Here is a 21,060-nt window from a genome sequence, read left to right on the forward strand (position 1 = left end):
GCGTAATGTTTTATGTCCTCTAAGAAGCTGTTGCTTATCAGTTCATCTACGATCTGATCGAGGTGATAATATGATTTTTATACCATTTTCTGATAGCGCATCTAGTGCATTTTTCGAATTTCAGTTTTTTATGTCTTTTTTTCTAAATTATGTTTTAGTTATGATTAGCGACGGCAGCTTAGTCTTACCTTTGTATACCTGTCTTTGTATGTCATACCTATAAATGTGCTAAGTTTTTGTCTTAACATATAATATATGCAATTTGAATATCTAACTAGTTCTTAACCGCATGAAATTGTCTTATCTGTGATTATTATATTACAATCTATAACTTGCCATTTGAAACTTTGTTACGATCTAAGTTCAATATGCCTTTCACATCGTGTTCTCTTAGATACATATATGTTTAATATTCTTAATATAAGATGTTAATGCCTAATTACACATGCATTTTTTTCTTTTAGATAAATCCTGTTGTTATTTGTTAAATGATCAAGTCGGTAAAAAGCTATACATAGCTTATGTTTCAAATATTATATATAGAATCCGACAATAAACAAATATTGACTTGACTTGACTTGACCACACCACACATACATTGACTTCGCAACATTTACATTGACATCATCACGTATACATTGCAATAACTACATAACTATTGACATCATCACAAAAAACATTGACGTCACACCATATACATTGACGTCACAACATATTCATTGACTTCACAACATATAAATTGACGTCACAACATATACATTGACGTCACAACATGCACAAAATGTAGCAAATGTATTCATAAATTTGTTAAGAGGCAATCATTTGTCAATAAAAAGGTAAGATAATTAAGGGAAAAGCTAAATATAGCAAATTAATAATACTTTTCCAGATGTAAAAAATCAACACTATCAGTATATGCAAATTCTAGACGAGCAATTTTATTTATTTATAACTTTAATCTTTAACATAACAAATAGTAAATCCTATGTTAAACTTCTTCCCCTGAATTTTGCATTATACTATATTAACCTCTCAACTGGGAAACCCCCCAGACCAATCTCACCGTTCACCTCCTTTTATAGATGGTTGGGGCATTTTCTAGGTATAAAAATGCTGTAGCTCAAACGATTCATTCAAGTGGAAAATATGATAATACTTGAAGAAGCGTGTATCTGGTATCAGTAACTTTTTATGGTCACTTCCGGTATCGGATATTTTCTTAATACCTGTATTCTCATAGCAAGAATTGTTCCAGATACGATATTTACTTCATGAATAATTTAGCAAACACACGTACAAAAACAGTCGGCAGGACAAATATGCTGAGTCGGGTAGGCCAAAGCGAACAACTGTTTATATCGCCTTATTGGTGTTCACACTTTGACTTAAATATAAGTATATATATATATATATATATATATATATATATATATATATATATATATATATATATATATATATATATATATATATATATATATATATATATATATATATATATAGTTTTGTTATCGTACTTAAAATTTACTTGAGATAAAAGTTAAGATTTAATGACGACACATAGAACAAAACAACAATTCATATCCTGGTAAGCTGCAACATTTAAGTGACTGCATCAAACTCACAACCATTCTATTAAACGCAGCGGTCCCTTTTCCGGCAATCAACGTAATTAAACACGTGTTCCAGTCGGTCACATCCGTACACATGTCCAGTAATGACGTTTAAGTCAGAAAACTCGCGTGATAACAAAAGTGGTAATACCAATGCTGTGTTTCCGACATTCGAATATTGTCTCCTGAAAGGGTTGAACAATTTGCAATAAATGCCAATTCAACTTTCATTTTTACTTTTTAATCATCAGCGAAGTTGAAAAAATAAGTAATTGTATTAAACTGGGTAATCTCTGGAAAATGGATGCACATTAATGATACAATGAAAACAACAGGGACAAGCCCGGTAAATAATTTCTGATGACCCTGATAAAAGGCACAAGGACAATGCCCAACAAATATTTAACGTTTAAGTGCTTTAATGGTATATTATTGTGCAGCGCTCGAATAGAAGCATTCATAAGTATTACGTACATACATTGTCCATTTTCTAGTCTCAAAACTCTCAAAGTAAACACAATGATAAAAATAACGTATATTTTACATAAAATCAGAACTTTTTTCAGTCTAAAAAAGTAAGTATCAGGGTATCCATGAGTTGTTATAAACTAAGAAACCGCTTTAAATATGCCAGTGCCGAGTAGGTTAGAATGTTTGCCTCATGTAAAAACTGTGTGCATGTTTCTGATAGTTTTATGTTTTCAATTCTTGTGTTTGCAGATTTCTGATGTCAACGTATCGTACTATTTGAGTTCAGTTCTCAAATTGAGTTAAAACTAGCGGAGAAGGTAATATCCCCGTAAAATAAGATTCACATTGAAAGAAATTCATTGTACACGATAACGACAAGCAACAGTTCGTCAATCGACAAACCTAACGGATTTCAACAACGAGGACCACACCCGAGGTAAACAAACAGCCAAAGGTGAACATGCCGTACTGTATCAACTTGAAAACGCCCTTGACGAATGACGAGAGAAAGCTGAGAATTCAACACCCTGAGGTTCTGCACCGAGATAGACAGGCGTGTACCAAACACACACTACAGCAGAAATCTGGCAAAAAGATATTTGTTTCTTGTATTTTCCAACTCGGTTGATGCGTACAGGGATTTCGCAATATTAATCATATCAGGATAGCTTCTTCCTTCCGTTAAAATCTCAGACAATTTATTTGGTGTAGCACAAAAAACTGACAACTCTCATTCAACAACGAATTATTTCCTTGCCTTGTGGCGCCAAGAAAAGCCTTTTCATTTGTTTTTACTCCCACATTTTTTGGCATAGCAGCACACCGCCTCGATATATGTTCACGTCAAACGAATAAAAGATTCTCGTTAATCAACAATTTACTGAATCAAAACAACGATTCGTAAAGTTGTAGCATAACAATGATTGTTTGACAGAATAATTCATCTTCGGAAAGCGCACCAGAAGAGAAAGAAAACTATTTTGACCAATCGGACCATTCCCTCATTTGGGAACGCGTATGATATAAAGTAGTACCCGCCTTCAATACTGACGATATTCTTGACCCAGTCAAAGTAATCTGTTTCTTCGGATATCACTTTTATCATGGCAATTACAATGGTGACGAGCATCTGACGTCGAGTAATGTTTCTGAGCAGGAGAAGAACTGGGAACAAAAATATCGGCAAATTTACTTTATAAACGACTGGACCTTTTGCTTGCGTCTCTGAGACTATAGTGACATCGACTAGGAACAGATATGTAAGTACACCATTGTTTGTAATTCTACTAATATTCTTGGTTAAATTAGATTGTCTCTCAGTGATATCCTTTTCAATATAAAGTGTATAATTATTCGTTATTTTAAACATGATCTCACATAAATATGTATTTTTTATTTTGATATTAATATTCTATGAACTTAAATTATGTAATACAATATTAAATTTCTGTCTTATAAATGATATGCCCCTTTTTCCTTATTAGTTCAGCTAATTGTAATAATTTCAATTATAACCGTATTAGACAAAAAGATAAAAAGCTACATGGTATGATAGTTTTAAATGTTTCAAATGAACTTCCTTAACATTAATATAATACAAATATACGGTCAGTCCATGATTGTGTTAAATAATGAGCGTGCGCCATACCTACATATTAACACTATAAAGGGGGCAATATTATTTGTAATGAGGGCTTTACATCTGCAAGTTTCCAAGTCTAATCATGAGTTAAAGAATAACATTGTGAAAAAAACTATCGCTTTCATAAAATGTTTTATTCTAAAATGGCATGACATGTGAAAATGTTTTTACGCTTAATACATGCTCCATTTCCCTTGCAATGTTATACTCAGAAGACTGTCAACAGGAAATTTTATGGGACAAAGAAATAACATCACATTCCTGGCATTTCTTTGCATTTCAAGAGGCCAGTTTTCGTATTAAGAAAATTCACCATTATGTTAATATAGTTTCATTGAGATATATTATTTCTAACTTTTTACCTGTAAGATCTTGTCATATACTTTTTTTTCGCATTTCATAATTGTAGCTTATGTTACTATAAATGAAAAATCTCCATCATAGTCCACAAGCATTCTTGATTTTCTTTTGCAAGATGGTAAGGCGAACATTTATTTTATATTTGATACGGCCTATTTGTGACCAAAATAATTATGTTCACCATATCTTTACAATTGAAAGTAGTATTCCTTCCATCATTGGGAACCGGGATTTCGGGTCAGTCGTGTTTTTGAGTCTCTACTTTTTTGACTTATTTTCTCATAAAATTATGGTTTGGGCATTAAATTTTCGTTTCAAAATTGTATACAAATTGTATACTTCTTTCCGAATGAAATTAGGAATTCAAAACTCTGTTCAAATAAGATTTATCTGACTTCCATTGTTTTCCCCTAAGTTGGCCCTTAATACTGAAACACCATATTTAACTTATTGGAAACAATTGTGCCGCCCGAGTAAGACAAAGAATAATATACTTTTTGCACTGAACACATGCATACTTTCTTATCTTATCTTGGTGGAATATAGGATAAAACCGTGCTATATCTAAATTATGATGATACTGTTTTAGTAAGGAATCATAAGACAAAAAAATACCATTGATTAATTTCGTAATAATTATAACCAGAGTACCTACTACAGCACCGGAACAGTAGTATTGTGAACTCATTGTATTCAGTCATTTTAGGCTCATTTCGGAAACTTTCCAGCCAAACTGATATACTTACTTTAATATAGACAGCATATTCTTGTTTATCAAAAATATAAAATAGTCAACAATTAATTACCAAATCTGGGTCAACGTGTATTTGTCGTTTTTAACTTTGTATACCTTGTTCATTTTGAAACGCAAAATTTACTGGATGCACGAGTCGACTCAAAATGAACCATATTGAACATTAAAGGTATAAATTCGATCCAGAAAAACGGTGCGTTGCAAAATCGTCAATTGGTCGAGGAGTATAATTGGAGCAATAGTTTGCCGAAGTAAATGGATAGTCAATTCTGATAACCACTCATGTATCGGAAACGGCAGCAAAATGCCAGCTTCTAACCACAGACCTATAATGAATGGTTTAAACACTAAAATGAGCAAACAAACCGTCCTCAAGGGGCACAGAACAAAAACAATCAATTGCACCAATATCAGTAATGCCTTTTGAAAGGCATTTAACGACCAGCTATAGTTACCACTATTCAGCCAGAGAAAAGGGGTACTAGGAAGTCATTCACAAACACTCAACAAGACACACAAATGACAATACAATAAACGCGGACGATATATAAACGAGGGCTATTCAAAAATAAGAAGACAATCTTGATAATTTAAAAAAGTTTTAAGATCATCTATTAAGATTTGTTGAGAGTATATTTAAAGGTGCAGTATTCTTTTAAATACACTTTATGAAATAGGATATATGCATTGATGTTTTTAATTGGTTTAACAATGATATGTTAAGACGGAGTAAAGGGATAAAATGGGTTTGTATTTAAATGTTTTGGTTATGAAACGCTACCAAACTTTGTGACCGTATGCACTTATGCATTATTGGTAGGAGGTAAAAATAATGAACAAACCCGAAAAACCACTTTCTGGGAATTAACCTTTATTAACTAGATGAGCGATTGTAAGGGATGACGTCGACATATGTATAGCGCAATGGATTTCTTGTTCAGACATTTTTATGTTGTCAACTCGTATTTAAATAAGAAATTGAATATAATATTTTCAACATTGGGTAATGATTTTTGCACAAATGGAAACACAGTAATTCGACGTCTTTGACTTGTGCCGTCTAGATCTTTATAACCTATTTTAAAATGTTACTACATCAACTACATTAAAGTACCTGATATTAAAAGTAAAGATCTTCTGTGATATGCATAGGAATTAACTTTATGAACTGTTCTTTGTTCAGTGGCTACGTATTTGTAATGGCCTCATACGTTCATTAAAATATCATTCTCAATAAATAGCCACCACCCACTTGGGAACAATGCAAAAAGCTACAGAAACAAGCTCAGTAGCAAAACGTTTAAACATAACCTATTTGAGAGTACTCAAGGTCCTGTTTGTTCCAATATTTATGAAAAATTATCAATACGAAAAACATTTAACATCAAAACAAAATTACACCCAACATCAACTTGCAGCACGTAAAGTATAAAACAAAAACAACTCATATAAACTGAAAAGTTATCATGAAGTTCTCTATATACTGAGATTGAACAGTGTTAAGGTGACATTAAAGCCATCAATTTACATTTGCTAAAATTATCTGTGATCGAATAATAGAATACTTTTTCTATTCAAATAATAATATTTTTAAAAGTTAGGTTGGTCAATCTTTAAGCATAAGACTCAATAATATAAAAAAAACACACAAAAGTGTTGAAATCTCAAACAATAACTTAAATAGTATTATCAACACATTTCTTTGGCAATTTGTGCAAAAACTATGTTTGACCATTGAATTTGCCAATCATATCGCATAGCTCGACTCATTAAACATTAAGATTGAAACAATGTATTTATATAGAATATTTATGTATGATTGAACCATTGCACAAACCATGATGCCAAAGAAAAAACAACTAAAGTACTTCAATCAACGTCAGTTAAATACATAATCTTACCTGTACATTGCGAATAAGTGTTCCACGTCATTCGAGGCAAGTTTTGATTTTTCCTGAAACATTTAATAGAACTAAAATAAATGAGCTCCGATATGAATATATTAAGAAATAGCTCCAACTTATCTTTGCAACACATTTCTATCTTATAATCTTCTGGGAATATTAGTGCATGTGACTGGGGGCATGTTTTGAGTATGCTCAATCTCTCTCAATAGGATTTTATTGCCTGCATAATCTACTACAATAAAACTATATTTTGTTGTGAACATTACTTATTTATGTTACTCATGTATTGTATCACAAGTTAATTTGAACGTTAATTAACATTCTCATTTAACTTTCAAATACCCAAAACTTGTTAAAACAGAAAGGCATGTTGTAATTCTGGCTTTCTTGAACTACGAGTGATACTCACTTCCATTCAGTAAATGAGGGAAAGTTTCCCTCACTACAATAAATGAGCAAAGACATGAAAAGAGACGTTTAATTAAGGATCTTTATTCAGCATGATTGACGATTCCCTCCATGGTATGTTTTAGTGATGACATGGAAAAACTTTGATATGACACCAAAGTCAATAGACGCGAACATTTAATCAATCTTGAATGATGGAATTGGAATCGATGTTAAATTACAGCGCGTGAAATTTAATCGGCGGAAATTGCCCAAAGATTCCCACATTGAACAGAAACTGGATTTATAAACATACATATACTGTTTACTATTTCACTCAATGCTATCTATAACATCATCATATGGTATTTTAAATAAATGCCCACGTTTCCTTCAAAACTATGTGCTTGCTTCCAACCTTGGCTTTTGACTAGTCATTTATGTATTTATATACTAATTATAAACTAATGCCCCTGGCGAATTTCGTGAACGATGGAGAATTCTAATAAAGGTATTCAACGTTTTTTTAGTTGGATATTAAGCCCAGAGATCCAGGACAGCCCGAGTGGCACTCCTCTATAATACTTCCTTATAGGTTACATTTTCGTTAAAATCAAATGTAAAATATGTCATTTTTTTCTAGATTAGACGGATAGAAATGCAATCAGCTATCTCTATATATATTAAGATAAATAGAGGATAGACCACTCGTCGGCTATGTTCCTTTAGGTCTGTAGTCAGCGAAATTATCTTTTGCTCCAACTAGGATGTAAATAGATATCCTTACTTGTGGTGGAATTTGTCATTATTTGTGAAAGTTTTGTGTAAATTGTAGAAATAAATCACCATTTTTTACGGATGGTGTTCAACATTAATAAGTTAGTTGGTCAATAAAGATAGTTTCAGAGACCTAGTTTAACCCTGTTATTTATATTTTCTTTCTTAAATATAAACAAATGAACTCGCCAAAGCCGAAAACGAATTTCGTTGAACACAAACAAGTTTTGAAACATTGTAATGAAAAAAAATTGAAGAGAAATACATAACGAAGGTTGCATAGTGTTAAAAAACAAACACAACTATACGTTAATAGAACCCCTTGTGATTATTGAAGACAGCTGGCCGCCGTTCTTTGCTGCCAATGTTGTCGTTTTCCATAGGGGAAATTACTTCCGCTATAAACCAACGTTTTTATTAATCGCGAAATGTTCATCTGTATTATCAACTTCCTTATAGGAGAAGAGTCCTCAATTCAACAACAATGAAATGCGTTGAAGCAAAATATATCATACGAATATGGCTGAATATTTATAAGCGGAAATGAATCGAGGACTCATACATAGATATACACGTACTTTGATATTCCCGAAGCTCGAAAGTTCCATTTAACGAACAGATAATCAATAAAAAAAATTTAAGATGTATTTCTACAATGATTTAATGATTTAAAGTTTATGGTTGCCCATATATATTGCTGCGGCTAGTGGTGGCGATTGCCCATATATGTCGCTGCGGCTGGTGGTGGTGGTTGCCCGTATATGTCGCTGCGGCTGGTGGTGGTGGTTGCCCGTATATGTCGCTGCGGCTGGTGGTGGTGGTTGCCCATATATGTCGCTGCGGCTGGTGGTGGCGGTTGCCCATATATGTCGCTGCGGCTGGTGGTGGTGGTTGCCCGTATATGTCGCTGCGGCTGGTGGTGGTGGTTGCCCATATATGTCGCTGCGGCTGGTGGTGGTGGTTGCCCATATATGTCGCTGCGGCTGGTGGTGGTGGTTGCCCATATATGTCGCTGTGGCTGGTGGTGGTGGTTGCCCATATATGTCGCTGCGGCTGGTGGTGGTACATGTATTCGTTGTGTACTTGGAACTTATTTATGTTTGCTATTACTGTTATTGCCTTAAATATTATGATGAATCCATTTTTTATTAAATGGTTAAATGCTTTTAACTTGTGTTTTCATTGACCATGCGGTATAACTTGTTGTTAATAACTGTTTTTTTGTGTTTATGACTATCCGCATTTGGACAGTATGCGTCTATCGTTAGGTGTATTTCAGAAATTGGCTTATCTGCCAAATAATAATATATTGGTATGTTTGCGGTTCGTTGTCCTATAGTTTCCATTGTAGTACTGTTTCTACCTCTGCCAAGTAAAGTATGCAATATAGTTACCCACATGTTATACATATATGTCGGTCGTCGTACCTTTATATACATTTCTTTGCTGTATCTAAAAGGTTCCTACAAGAAATGTCTCGTATATATGCTGCTATGTACTCCCAAAAATATCCAAAGTTTGTACGAGAACTATAAAAGTATATACAGTCAATGGTTGTTCAATTAATTGTCGGATGGTCATATGTTATCGGCGCCATTGAACTAAACTACAAGTGAGTTGAATATGTAATCAAATCTATCATGGAGTTACATCTATAACACTTAAAGAGTTTCATTATTTTTGTGTTCTGTCGATATGAATGTAAATCGTTGTACTCCAATGATTCAGTTTATTCATTGTAAAACCCTCGTGTATAGTTTCGTTGTTATGTTATGCTATTTTCCATGGCTTGGATTTTGTTGCCACATAAATTAATACCAAATGTGAAAAAAGTGAGGTTGATGTTTTGCGTTTGCAGGTAATAAACTCTGTAGAAATAAATGAGACTAAATCGCTGATTCTTCTTATGTTAAATCTTATTTCGTTACAATGCATGGCATGTTGTTAAATGTATTGCACATGACGTTTATTTTTTCCATAGAGGTTTTGATTTCTGATCTACATGTATTTAAAATAACTGTGGCCTTTACTGCTTTCTTGTCTTTTGACAATCGAACGATTAATTTATATTTTCATTTAGTCAATTATATTTTGAGATAAAGCACAAAAACATATAGACTAGATATTGGAAGTAATTTTCACCAAGTTCATAGTTAACCTTTTTTTGCTTAAATATCCTTTGTAGTTGTACTATTGCAACTACACCTCATTTACAGTTAGTATGGTGACTTTCAGTAAAACAGTAAGAAGGTGGCTTATTTAAGGGAATAGGTGTCTTATAATATTTTTTTTTCAGGATATTAAAGTATTTATTTTAATTATTTAATGAAATTGACAAAAATTCTTTTACTGAAAGCTATCTAGGACGCCATCTAAGGTTCTCGGTTCCCACCAAACAGTGACAATTCATGTTGGGAGTTCCATATACCATTGACTTTGATTTTTAGTGTAAAAGGTAACCAAAATATCGTTAAGAATTACACATAAGTATTAAAATTGTGTTTTTAAAAGTGTTGTTATAATCTTCTCTTTCAACAATTTAATAAGGATATACCAACAACAAAGCTTTCATGTATACCACACTATTGACATTTTCACTACTCCTGATGCAATTAAGCAGAGACGGTAATAGTCGTTGACAAACAATAAGATCTTCGCGTTGTTTTGCAAACATTGTCGTGCATTTATCGCCATATGTCATTCTTTCCTTACTTCACGAGGAACACATTACTGCTTCATAACATTGCCGTTTTGGGATTAAATACCACAACTATAGCACACATTAGTTTAAGCTTATTAATTTTACAACGATTGTGAAACAAGTTATTACAACATTATATTAATCACTATCGTTGGCACGATTTTACGCGAGAGCGTGGTCTTGTGTTGTGGGTGAAAGCGGAGTACCCAGAGCAGACCCACTTGTCCGGCTTGTTGACCACAAACCAAACTTACATGCGCCCAGGCCGGGAATCGAATCAGGGTTGATAAGCGAGAGCGCTAACCACTGCGCTAACCGGACAACCACAATTTAACTAAAGTATAATCGATGTCACGTTTAAATTTGAGGAAGATGGGGTCAACAAACGCCGGAGTTACTCGATTAGTTGCCTTTCGTCACCTGCCTTTACAGGGCAACGCTTTTATAACAAGATACCTTGGGCATAGGTTTTCGATAAATGAACGCATAAAGCATAAATACTGTCTGGTTTGCTGTCAATATATTGTCCTGCAGTCTAATTTAGAGTACAGTGTTGTTTCGTCACTGTTCAATTATACCTCACAGTCCCGTGGTTCCATTTAAATGTGTTTTAATGATATCTTCAAAACAGTTATCAAAAAATAGACCAAACCCTAAAATGCGATTGATTGTAAATAGTATTTAATTATTGATTGATGTATTTTTTCTATTCATGTAGAGCTTATGCACAATAGAAATATGACCCACAAGAAACTTAACTATTTTGTTTCGATGACACTGTGCAATTGGTTTTAAATAAGGCACTTTTGTAAAAAACAATTTGTATCAGTCTCATGGCTTACACAAATGATTAAATAAACGCATGATTTCCCCAAAGTACGGCTTATCAGTTCTCGTGAGTATCGTTTGTTTTGTTTTCATTTGCCTGAACATCTTTCAGTTCAAACAACTTCAAACGTAGTAAATAAGCCCGGTTGTAGAATACACTTTATCGGCAGACGTATGTTTTAGATGCTCTCCTGCATACTTTGCGCAAGCAATACTGCCCTTTGGGACCGCTTCGTTGTTTCTCACATATTCATTTCGTTCTCTGATCAGGAAATACAAAAATTGCCTTAGACATTAATGTTTCCCACTCCAGTGGTCCGAGACATAAACACTTCTCAATCACAGTTTATTGGACGGTTAAGCCCTTGCAGTAATCATATTTGGAGACTGTAACTCCCCTTTATCGTAAGCGGTATTCTAAGGGTTTCTAACGGGTACTTGGGAAACAAGAGTGTGGTTTGCCGAAGTGGTGTGATTCGCTACACAAGCTCTCATAATCATATATTTACACCTCAACTTCCATTCCTTAAATGAACTGCCTTTAGGCAATTGCGTTCATCAATCGATGAACGCAACATCTTCGGATATGTTCGGATCGCAATTCATCGCATTACAATATACATAAAAAATTTTGATCTTGTTATTGTTTGTATTGTGTCATCAGGTCCCGTAATATGTAAATCAACATTTTAGAAAGTGCTAACTTATTATATTTTAAACGTTTTGTTGCCAAAAGTGTTTTAATTTTACGTTTAAAAGAGATTTCAAGTGGTTGATCTTTTCCCGCGTTATTGTGACGTCATTTGAAAAAAAAATGTTTCCGGTAACAGTCGGGTCGTCCTATTTACAGAATGGGTAAGAAAGGATTACTGAAAGGTAATCCGAATAGAAACGAAGTATTTTTTTTTAACATTTCTTGAATAAAATAATGAACTATTGGTGTAAACATAAGGAATGAATTGCGGGCTTGATGTCATTATCGGGGATATGAACGCAATTGGGCTGGTCAAAGTACGGGTGGAGTCCTTCGGACTCCACACACTTAGACCAGCCCAATTGCGTTCATACCCCGATAATGACATCAACCCCGCAATTCATTCCTTAATAATATCATATGTAGCGCAATGTTTGGAGTATCCGTTACCCAAGGCTCCACCGATCGACTCTATGTTGTGATCACTTTAATGTACGATTGCGTTACTGATTCTTAAACAGTTTCTGAAAGCATACTTTAAATGCAGTTAACAGCCTCTTAATATTCGATGTGAAAAACTGGTTGTATTTGATAATATGTATTATTTTAGTTTAAATCACATATGTTAAGAATAATACATTGACTGTTCTGTCATACTGGCATCAAGAGCATTCATGCACTTGGAAAACACAGAAGATAGATGTTGTAATTTAAGGATCTGTCAAAAAACAAAATGTTTTGACACTTCCATGCAGGATAACATATATGCACATGCATACATGGATACATGTTAAAGGACACACATTTATTTCAACTCATTTATTGTAATTATGGCAAACTGTCAAAACAACCTTTCAAAAGAAAGAACGTATATGTAAAGAGTGAACACTGACTTGCACGTGGAATTGTTCATTGTTTCTTTGATCTTTATATTTTGGTTTTTATTTTAGATCAAATTCACATGGATTTTGAAATCTAGACGCTAGCCTTAAAAATATCTACATCTTACGGAGCCAAAAATAAAACCATTGAAGCCAAATTTAAAGAATAATCTAATAAAGTGTAAATATCTTTACTATGAATACTAATGCACGGTTGGTGACATTTCTCAACCCTACAAATCCTTAATTTCCCTAACTAACCTTAAGTTAGGCTAAAGGATATTGCACATGCAGAAGCTTAAATCTGAATGACTGGTTTCTTTGCTACGGCATGTAGAAAAGTTGATTTGCCGTAAAGGTCGACAGAAGAGTATTTTAATCAATCTAAAATCTTGCAAGAAAACTGACAATAATTGTAAAGCAAAGTCAAATCGGCGGAAATTGCTAAAAAAGTTGATCGTATAATCGAACTATCGATTAATTGACCTTTTACTAGGTAAGGAACTATTTCTTAATTTAGAATTGCATAAAAACTTAATGTAAATAAGAGACACAATTCTAAGTTTTCTTTTCTCCTTCGACATGCATGATATAAGAATACAATGATATACTAAGTATACACTATGTATTTATTGTCTTCTCGCCTAAGTACGAGAGGAAACCTGCAATTTACCTTTTGCAGACGGTTTGCACAAATGATTCCTTTCAATTATTCTTAGGTATAGAAGTAAGTGTTTCGAAACCTACATGAAATGTATTTAGAAACATGCACTCCCTTACTTAACTATTACATAATTTGTTTTCATTTTGCCTATTGGGAGGAAGTGTATCATATAAAACGATACAGGAAATGTACTCAGAAAACCTACACTACCTGACATTGCCACGTGCATTTGTCAGAATCTCTTAGTGAGTATATTCAGCAAAGTGGGTTTAGCCACACATTTGATATGTAGGTGCAAACTACATTCTACAGACAGAAATCTTACTACAAGCCTAGGTATTGCACAAGTATTATAAGCATTGATGTAATATATTTCTCATTAATTATTCGTCCTTTTTAAATTCACTAAACTATCTAAACCTCTTTTAAGTATTAACGTCATAACTCTCACTACTTATTTAACCAATAGAACAAAATAGCAGATTCTCTTACATGTTGGACTCGATAATGCATACATTGATAAGATTTACCTTTTGCGTTTTATCTTTATTTAGGATTGTTGGGATAAGAGTGAGGTGTGTGCACTTTAACTGGTTTAAACCCCCAGTTAATTTACACTTTACTGACCGTTCCAAGGCAGTACCTAACAATCCTTGGTAATCATACCTAGTTTTTTTTTTATATATAGTATGTGTGCACTGTGCTGCTTGTGGAGTTTTGTGCTGTTCTTACAAATTTCTTAGCACAATGCTATTGACAAGTATATATAGTATGTGTGCACTGTGCTGCTTGTGGAGTTTTGTGCTGTTTTTACATGTTTCTTAGCACACTGCTATTGACAAGTTGCAACATAATTGTCAACTAGACGTTAGAAGTCCGTTTCGTTCATATGCACTATTTAACATGCACCACATTTAAGATAAAAAAGACAAACAGATATCTTTTAATGATAAATTCCTATCTAAAACCCATCACAGCCAATTTAAATGCATTCTGAAGGAGAAATCTTCGGAATCCCAAGTTATATCAGTATATTAGAACTAAACGACACTGTTCGTCGTATTTGAATCAAACAAGTACAAAACTATCTGAAACAAATGGCTGATTTCATATCAACTATAACGTACCGAACGCGATGTTTGATAATGGCTGGCCGAAGTTGCTTCGTTCCCGACACCTGCCTATACAAGGCACAGAGCCTGATACATGGTGCCGCAGGCATAATAGATGATGTAATATAGCCATAAATTTGTGAGCAAGTCTAATCACGATATATCATAATTTTATGCGCTTATTTCCAATTTCAGTGAACATTTGGAGAGTGCTTTTCTAGAACAATTGCTCTTTTTGCTAATTTCGAACTTACTCTTTAAAATAAAAGTAAAGTGACTTTGTGACAATTGTTGTGACATTCACTTAAACACTTTGTGACAATTGTTGTGACATTCACTTTAACACTTTGTGACAATTGTTGTGACATTGACTTAAACACTTTGTGACAATTGTTGTGACATTGACTTTTGTGACAATTGTTGTGACATTGTGACATTGACTTTTGTGACAATTGTTGTGACATTGAATTAAACACTTTGTGACAATTGTTGTGACATTGAATTAAACACTTTGTGACAATTATTGTGACATTGACTTAAATACTTTGTGACAATTGTTGTGACATTGACTTTAACACTTTGTGATGCAAAACCCTAAACTGAAATTAGTTAATTGCAGACAGGCATTCCTTTATTTACATCCGGTGGGAAATGATACTGTGGTCCTCATTTCAAGTCTGTCTCAAGTTCCAGTTAGTTGCTATCAAAATAAGTTAACTTTATCCATAATATATAATAGGAACTTCTATCGTTAGGAACTGTGTCTTTGTCCTTGATGTGTCATGTAAAAACGCGACAAGGAGGTCGACAGCCGTGTCGTGTAATTAAGCTTAAATCGTCGAAGGAAATAACAAAAATTGTAAATTTAAGTCGTCGGAAATTGCTCGAAGCGTTTCATCGGGAATCGGAATTAGATTAATTGACCAAAGAAATCGTTTGTTTCAATTTACTCGGCCTGGGCGTGTTCATTGGGTCCCTAAGTGTGCATCGTTTTATATTTCTAGTACTTAATGTTAATCAAGTGAATAACATACGTGAGATTGTCAGGCCACTGTAAACAAACATTCTATGAAAAATGGCCTAGTTGCAAATTTTGAGGTTTTTATCATATCATCTTTTATTTATATTTTCTGTATTTCTGTTATTGTAAAAATCGGTTGACGAGTGCGCAACTCATCCAGTCAAAATTTGGTTATAATTGTATTATACTTGTATTCCACTGGTGGTGTAGAAGTAATGACACACCCCGGAAACACTCCGTTATATACCGTTGTTGTATTCAGGTTTCCGATATTCCTAACTCGTTACTATGCACTTTAAGTGAACGATACTGTATGGCCTTGCTGCTGAATTCGTTGTGTTTGTCCACACAAATTGGCAACATTAAAGCACAATGCCTCGACCTTGTGAAAAAGGTTTTGTGCTTTCAAAATTCTGGTAAGTGTGCATATTACAACAGTACTGACAACAGGAGTATAACCGTTATTAATTTCTTACACATTTTACTTTAATATCATATTTTGTTCTAATGTTGAAGGTTGTCAGTATGTATTAACCAAAATAATTGAGCCGAGTGTTTGTGACACTCAAGGTCCGTTTAATTTATAATTTGGTTTGGTTACCGATCCACCTGATGCCTGCCTGCTGAATTACCGAAATAGTAGTACGGCATATTTAAAAACAAACTACAATAACAGCTTGAATTATTTGAAATTCTACATGTTTTGACTATATGAGCCACATTTTCTCCCATAAATCATGAAGATATATATACATTGGTCAATATTTTGAAGGAATTCAATCTCAGTGCAACACATATAGTTGTCAGGCATTATAATCTAATCGTGACTTTCTCTGGCGCCGTTACAAAATTGGGGAGGGAGCGTGGGATTTTTTCACTTAGAAAGATATATGTCTACCAAAAGACTGACGCCATTTATGCACTAGAATGTGAAAAATGACACATATTAAGCTGTTGAACAAATACTACTTATATTTGACATTCGCTTTTCAATAGTGTATTATGTAATTTATTTGAAACTACCCAACCCAATTCATATTATTTTGGCTAAAAAAGAAAAATAATATTTTTTTTGTGGCCTTAAACAATCGAACGGAGTAAAGAAAATTAAGACGGCTGTGCCTGGGAAACTGAACATTTGTTTTTGAGCTGAGAAATTAAAATATTAAATTAAAATATAAAAGGTGTACGATTGCTCAATTGTTTGATGTATAATTGATGACCTTCAAACGTTTTGGTTCTCAATTTATAATTAAGGTTAAAAGAAGCAAACCACTTTAACATAAACGAAAGCAAGTTCATTCATTTGGAAAAGTACACACTACTAAAATAAATTAAATAACCTCAATTGAATCCGTACTTTAAATTTTTTGAGGAACTGGAACCTGGTTTTTATTTACGCTGCGAAAAGGTTAAACGGTGTTGACACACGTTATTAAGTTAACGATTTGCAACACATTAATAGGCTTGAGCTTTTATGAGACGTTGCTTTTTTTCTTTTCTTTTCTTTGACATGTTTGTTTGAAAGGATGTACTAACACATTTAAATAATTACTCCAAATAAACCAAAGTACATTACCAGTTCAATACCCATCCATATTGGGAAAAAGATACAACGTATTACTCGGTTCGATTACAACTGTTAATTTACAAGCAAATGTAAGTGCAACACCGTCAAAAGCAAACTGATGAGGTTAAATCAGGGAATGAGGTTAAACGAAAAGGCCAGCGTAACACAAATTGCTGCCATTTGACCTGTAACCAGCTGTCCGCCAAACCAACAAACACACGGTTTGTCAATACTTTGGTTATATTTTGTAAAGAGGAATATGAATGCATTATCTACTGGATTGGCCAAATAGCTCGCTTAATGATCGCAAGAAGTTGCGAAAAATGCATTTGAGACTAGTCAAGCTTAACAAGAATTAACAGCCTTTGTTTGAATATAACATGAATATATGTTTTTTTTCATTTATCTGAGAACCTTGCACGGTCTAATAAATGCTAAACATTAGATGCCCAAACGAGCATCGACAACATATCTTCAAACCAGGGAACATAGCAAGTGTCAGAAATGGTATTACAATTTCAAATTGCAAATTTAAATAAGGACGTCTCACAGGAAACTTAACTGATAATGTAGAATTCCTTTTGTCGCCACCTTGAAAGTGTATTATTAAATATAACATTGGTAGTATATAGCTTTTTTAAGTATGCTAGAAAGCCGACGCATGAAGCTCATAAGTTATGATAGGCCCGGAATATTAATACAAAACCTAGTAACGCTATACTTACGTGACCAAACATCGTTTGTTACTTGTCTGAAGAGCGTCTGTAAAAAGACATCAGAGAAATCATAATAAACTAGTTGTAAAATGAACCTCTTTGGAAGGGCATATGTTGTTCTTGATCTTGCGCAAAATTTGCGCGAACAATATTGTCCTTTGGGACCGCATCGCTCTTCCTCACATGTTAATTTCGTACTCTGATCAGGAAAAACACAAATTGTTTTGGACATTTATATATCCTGAACCAACGGTCAGAGATAGATACAATTCCTAATGAAAGTTTAGTGTTTAGTTGGGTCATCAAAGTAAATATTTTTGGAGATAGAATCAATTTATATTCAACCCACTTCTGTTTCTTGACGTATAATGGTGATGCTGCTTGTTTTGTGTTCCAGAGATGAACAGGTCATTGGTTATTAAATTTACATTATCTAAGAAAACGTAACGCAGTAAAACAAAATTAAGATAAACACATATTTCCTCGTCACTGACACAACTTTGTGAAAGCTTTGCGTTCGTTAATTAATGCAAACCTGCATTTTTGTTCGACTAATGAAGATAAATGTTAAACATTGAATCTTGGAAATTTGCCAGGATTTATTTTACAAAGAAATGACGAGAACTATTTTTTTTATACTTCTTTATCATTTTAAACAAGTTATTAGCGTAGCATCGCATGTTGTAGTAAAATGAGAATCGAGAGCAACTAGTTCGGGATCTTTAGTTTTAATATCGCAAGCGTAAGAGGAAAACATTTTTATTTTTTATTTTTTATTAATATTGCATTATGCTGCTCCTTATCAGTCCCAGTCTAAGAAACTATGAACGTACCACTTACTTGAATATTAATCTGTATAGATTAGAGAGTTCGCATATTTTACAAGTTCATTCAAATGCAAGGCTGACGACTAGCGGTACATAAAATGAAAGATGTGTACAAGTTGACATGAACAGAAGAAAATGATGGTCATTTCACGAGTTGTGTATTGTGACATATGCATTTTCTACTTGCAGATTGCGAGTGAAGGTTATCCCCGGGCGCCAGGAAGTTACACTATGCAGGTAAATGCGTGACGAAATATAGAAAAACGTGGGGAAATCAATCATTTTCATTAGATATGTAATCATTTGGAAGTTTTTAAATATATGTCGGATTCTTTAAAAACAAATCCCAATTCACTGAAAGATGTTGAACATCTCTTTTTTTCTTCGGAAGCTGTTAAATTTCGAGTATATGCTTAGATTAGAGAAAATACAATGGAAACCACATGACCAGTAGCAAAAAAAATAACGAATTCCGTTTTGTTGCTCAGAACATTATTAGCATTGTATAAAAATATATCCTTAAACGCTTATTTGAAGATATGATATGCTCATTCTATGTTTTGGTATTTCTTTGTATTTGTTATGTCCATACTATATGCAATTGGTGTTTGTATAAAGAAATAAATGGATTGTCAGTTTTTGGCAATTGCATCAACAAATAAAGGAACATAAATTAATGACCAAATAAATAATCATAACGGCAACTCTGTCAAGATGCAATGAGTAAACTAAACATTATTGGGTTAACGTTTTGGAGCGTTCAGCCCGGCATGGAGTTCGCTGGGGGTTGGAACGAGTTTCTAGAAACCTTATCAGACTCTTATTTGTCTCAACTTTCATCGGTATTAAAGCAAACCCTTTCATCAAATTTTTGAAGATATTTTTACCAGTACTGATGTATTGCGGAAAATTGCTCATATGAACGAAACTGCTCATAGGATTCGAATTGAAACAACCTCCAGTCTCTATAAATGACACACAACATTATACAAGTAATAAAGAAGGCGAATTCTTTATATGTAAGAGACTTATAAATATTTCTTTCATTTAAGTACGGGACATATTACGAGACATTTTGTATGCATATGTCATTTGTTTTATATGAGGTATAAGATCATAATTCCGATATGCAAAGTGCATTCATTCCATCTGAATATAAAATTTCCTAAAAAAAGAATATCATAATTTACTCATAAAAGTTTTTCCGATTTCTCTTTCAGAAAACAACATTGATATCATACAGTTTTATAGGACTGCTAGTTATTGTACAAATGGCGGCCAGCAAGGCGCTCTTCGAATATGCGTGTGACCCCCGATCGTCAGACGTCACGTGTTTGCTAGGGTGTCTTGGCTGTTACGAAGCATATGGTGGTCACATGTACAACATGGCGGCCTGTTGCCAGGAGTGCAAGGACACACAACTACCACTTATAGATGACGGTCCTGCAAAATGCTCGCACAGGTTTATTAAGGGATCATGGATGCGACGCTTCGGAAAATGACACAAGTTACCGACATAGTCTTACTGGCAGTATTTCTTATAGAAGTTATATTCTTGAATTAGCAATAGCAAGATCTCGCTGTATTGTTATCATATAGTTTTTAATCGTAATGAATGCGACTTGTGCGTGAAAACCATGATTACCCCCGAAACCCCTTGATTCAATTGATTAATAAAATTAAGTGTGTTGCAAACACAAATTCATACTTAAAAAAATGTGAAACTGTTATTTGGTATGAGCATTCAAACAGAGAACAATCTCTAAAATAACACAATACCAATTAACATTTTTAAGCAATAAGATATAATTTCTTACTTGCCTATATCTCTGTAGTAAAGTTTAATCAGAATGAACATTCTAACAAGCGATTGTAAATTTCTTTGTAAAAAGAAATTAAATACTTAAACACTCCATAGTTCATTTTCTGTTTTGGTTCACATAAGTAAACACACGAATGCCGTGACAAACTGTCCGGTAATCAACAGATACCACACTATTGCTACAGAGAAGCATTCAGCCGATACCTGCCACGTTCCCCACAATTGCAATTTAGGTGTAATATTTACGACACTATCAGATTACAATCGGCAATATATGGCTGTGATACGGGCCGGAAAATCGACGGCTTGTTGA

The 21,060-nt window shown here is 33.7% G+C and overlaps 1 long non-coding RNA gene across 1 annotated transcript; it reads left to right on the top strand.

Moving 5' to 3' along the window:
- The first annotated feature begins 3,203 nt into the window (after nt 1–3,203).
- Nucleotides 3,204–20,838, top strand: LOC128209664 (uncharacterized). Its single transcript, XR_008257048.1, has 3 exons — nt 3,204–3,343; nt 19,115–19,162; nt 20,146–20,838. It is a non-coding gene; the product is annotated as an uncharacterized LOC128209664 (long non-coding RNA).
- Nucleotides 20,839–21,060: the final 222 nt, after the last annotated feature.

The sequence above is a fragment of the Mya arenaria genome, chromosome 11 (genome assembly GCF_026914265.1).
Source record: "Mya arenaria isolate MELC-2E11 chromosome 11, ASM2691426v1".
NCBI lineage: Eukaryota > Metazoa > Mollusca > Bivalvia > Myida > Myidae > Mya > Mya arenaria.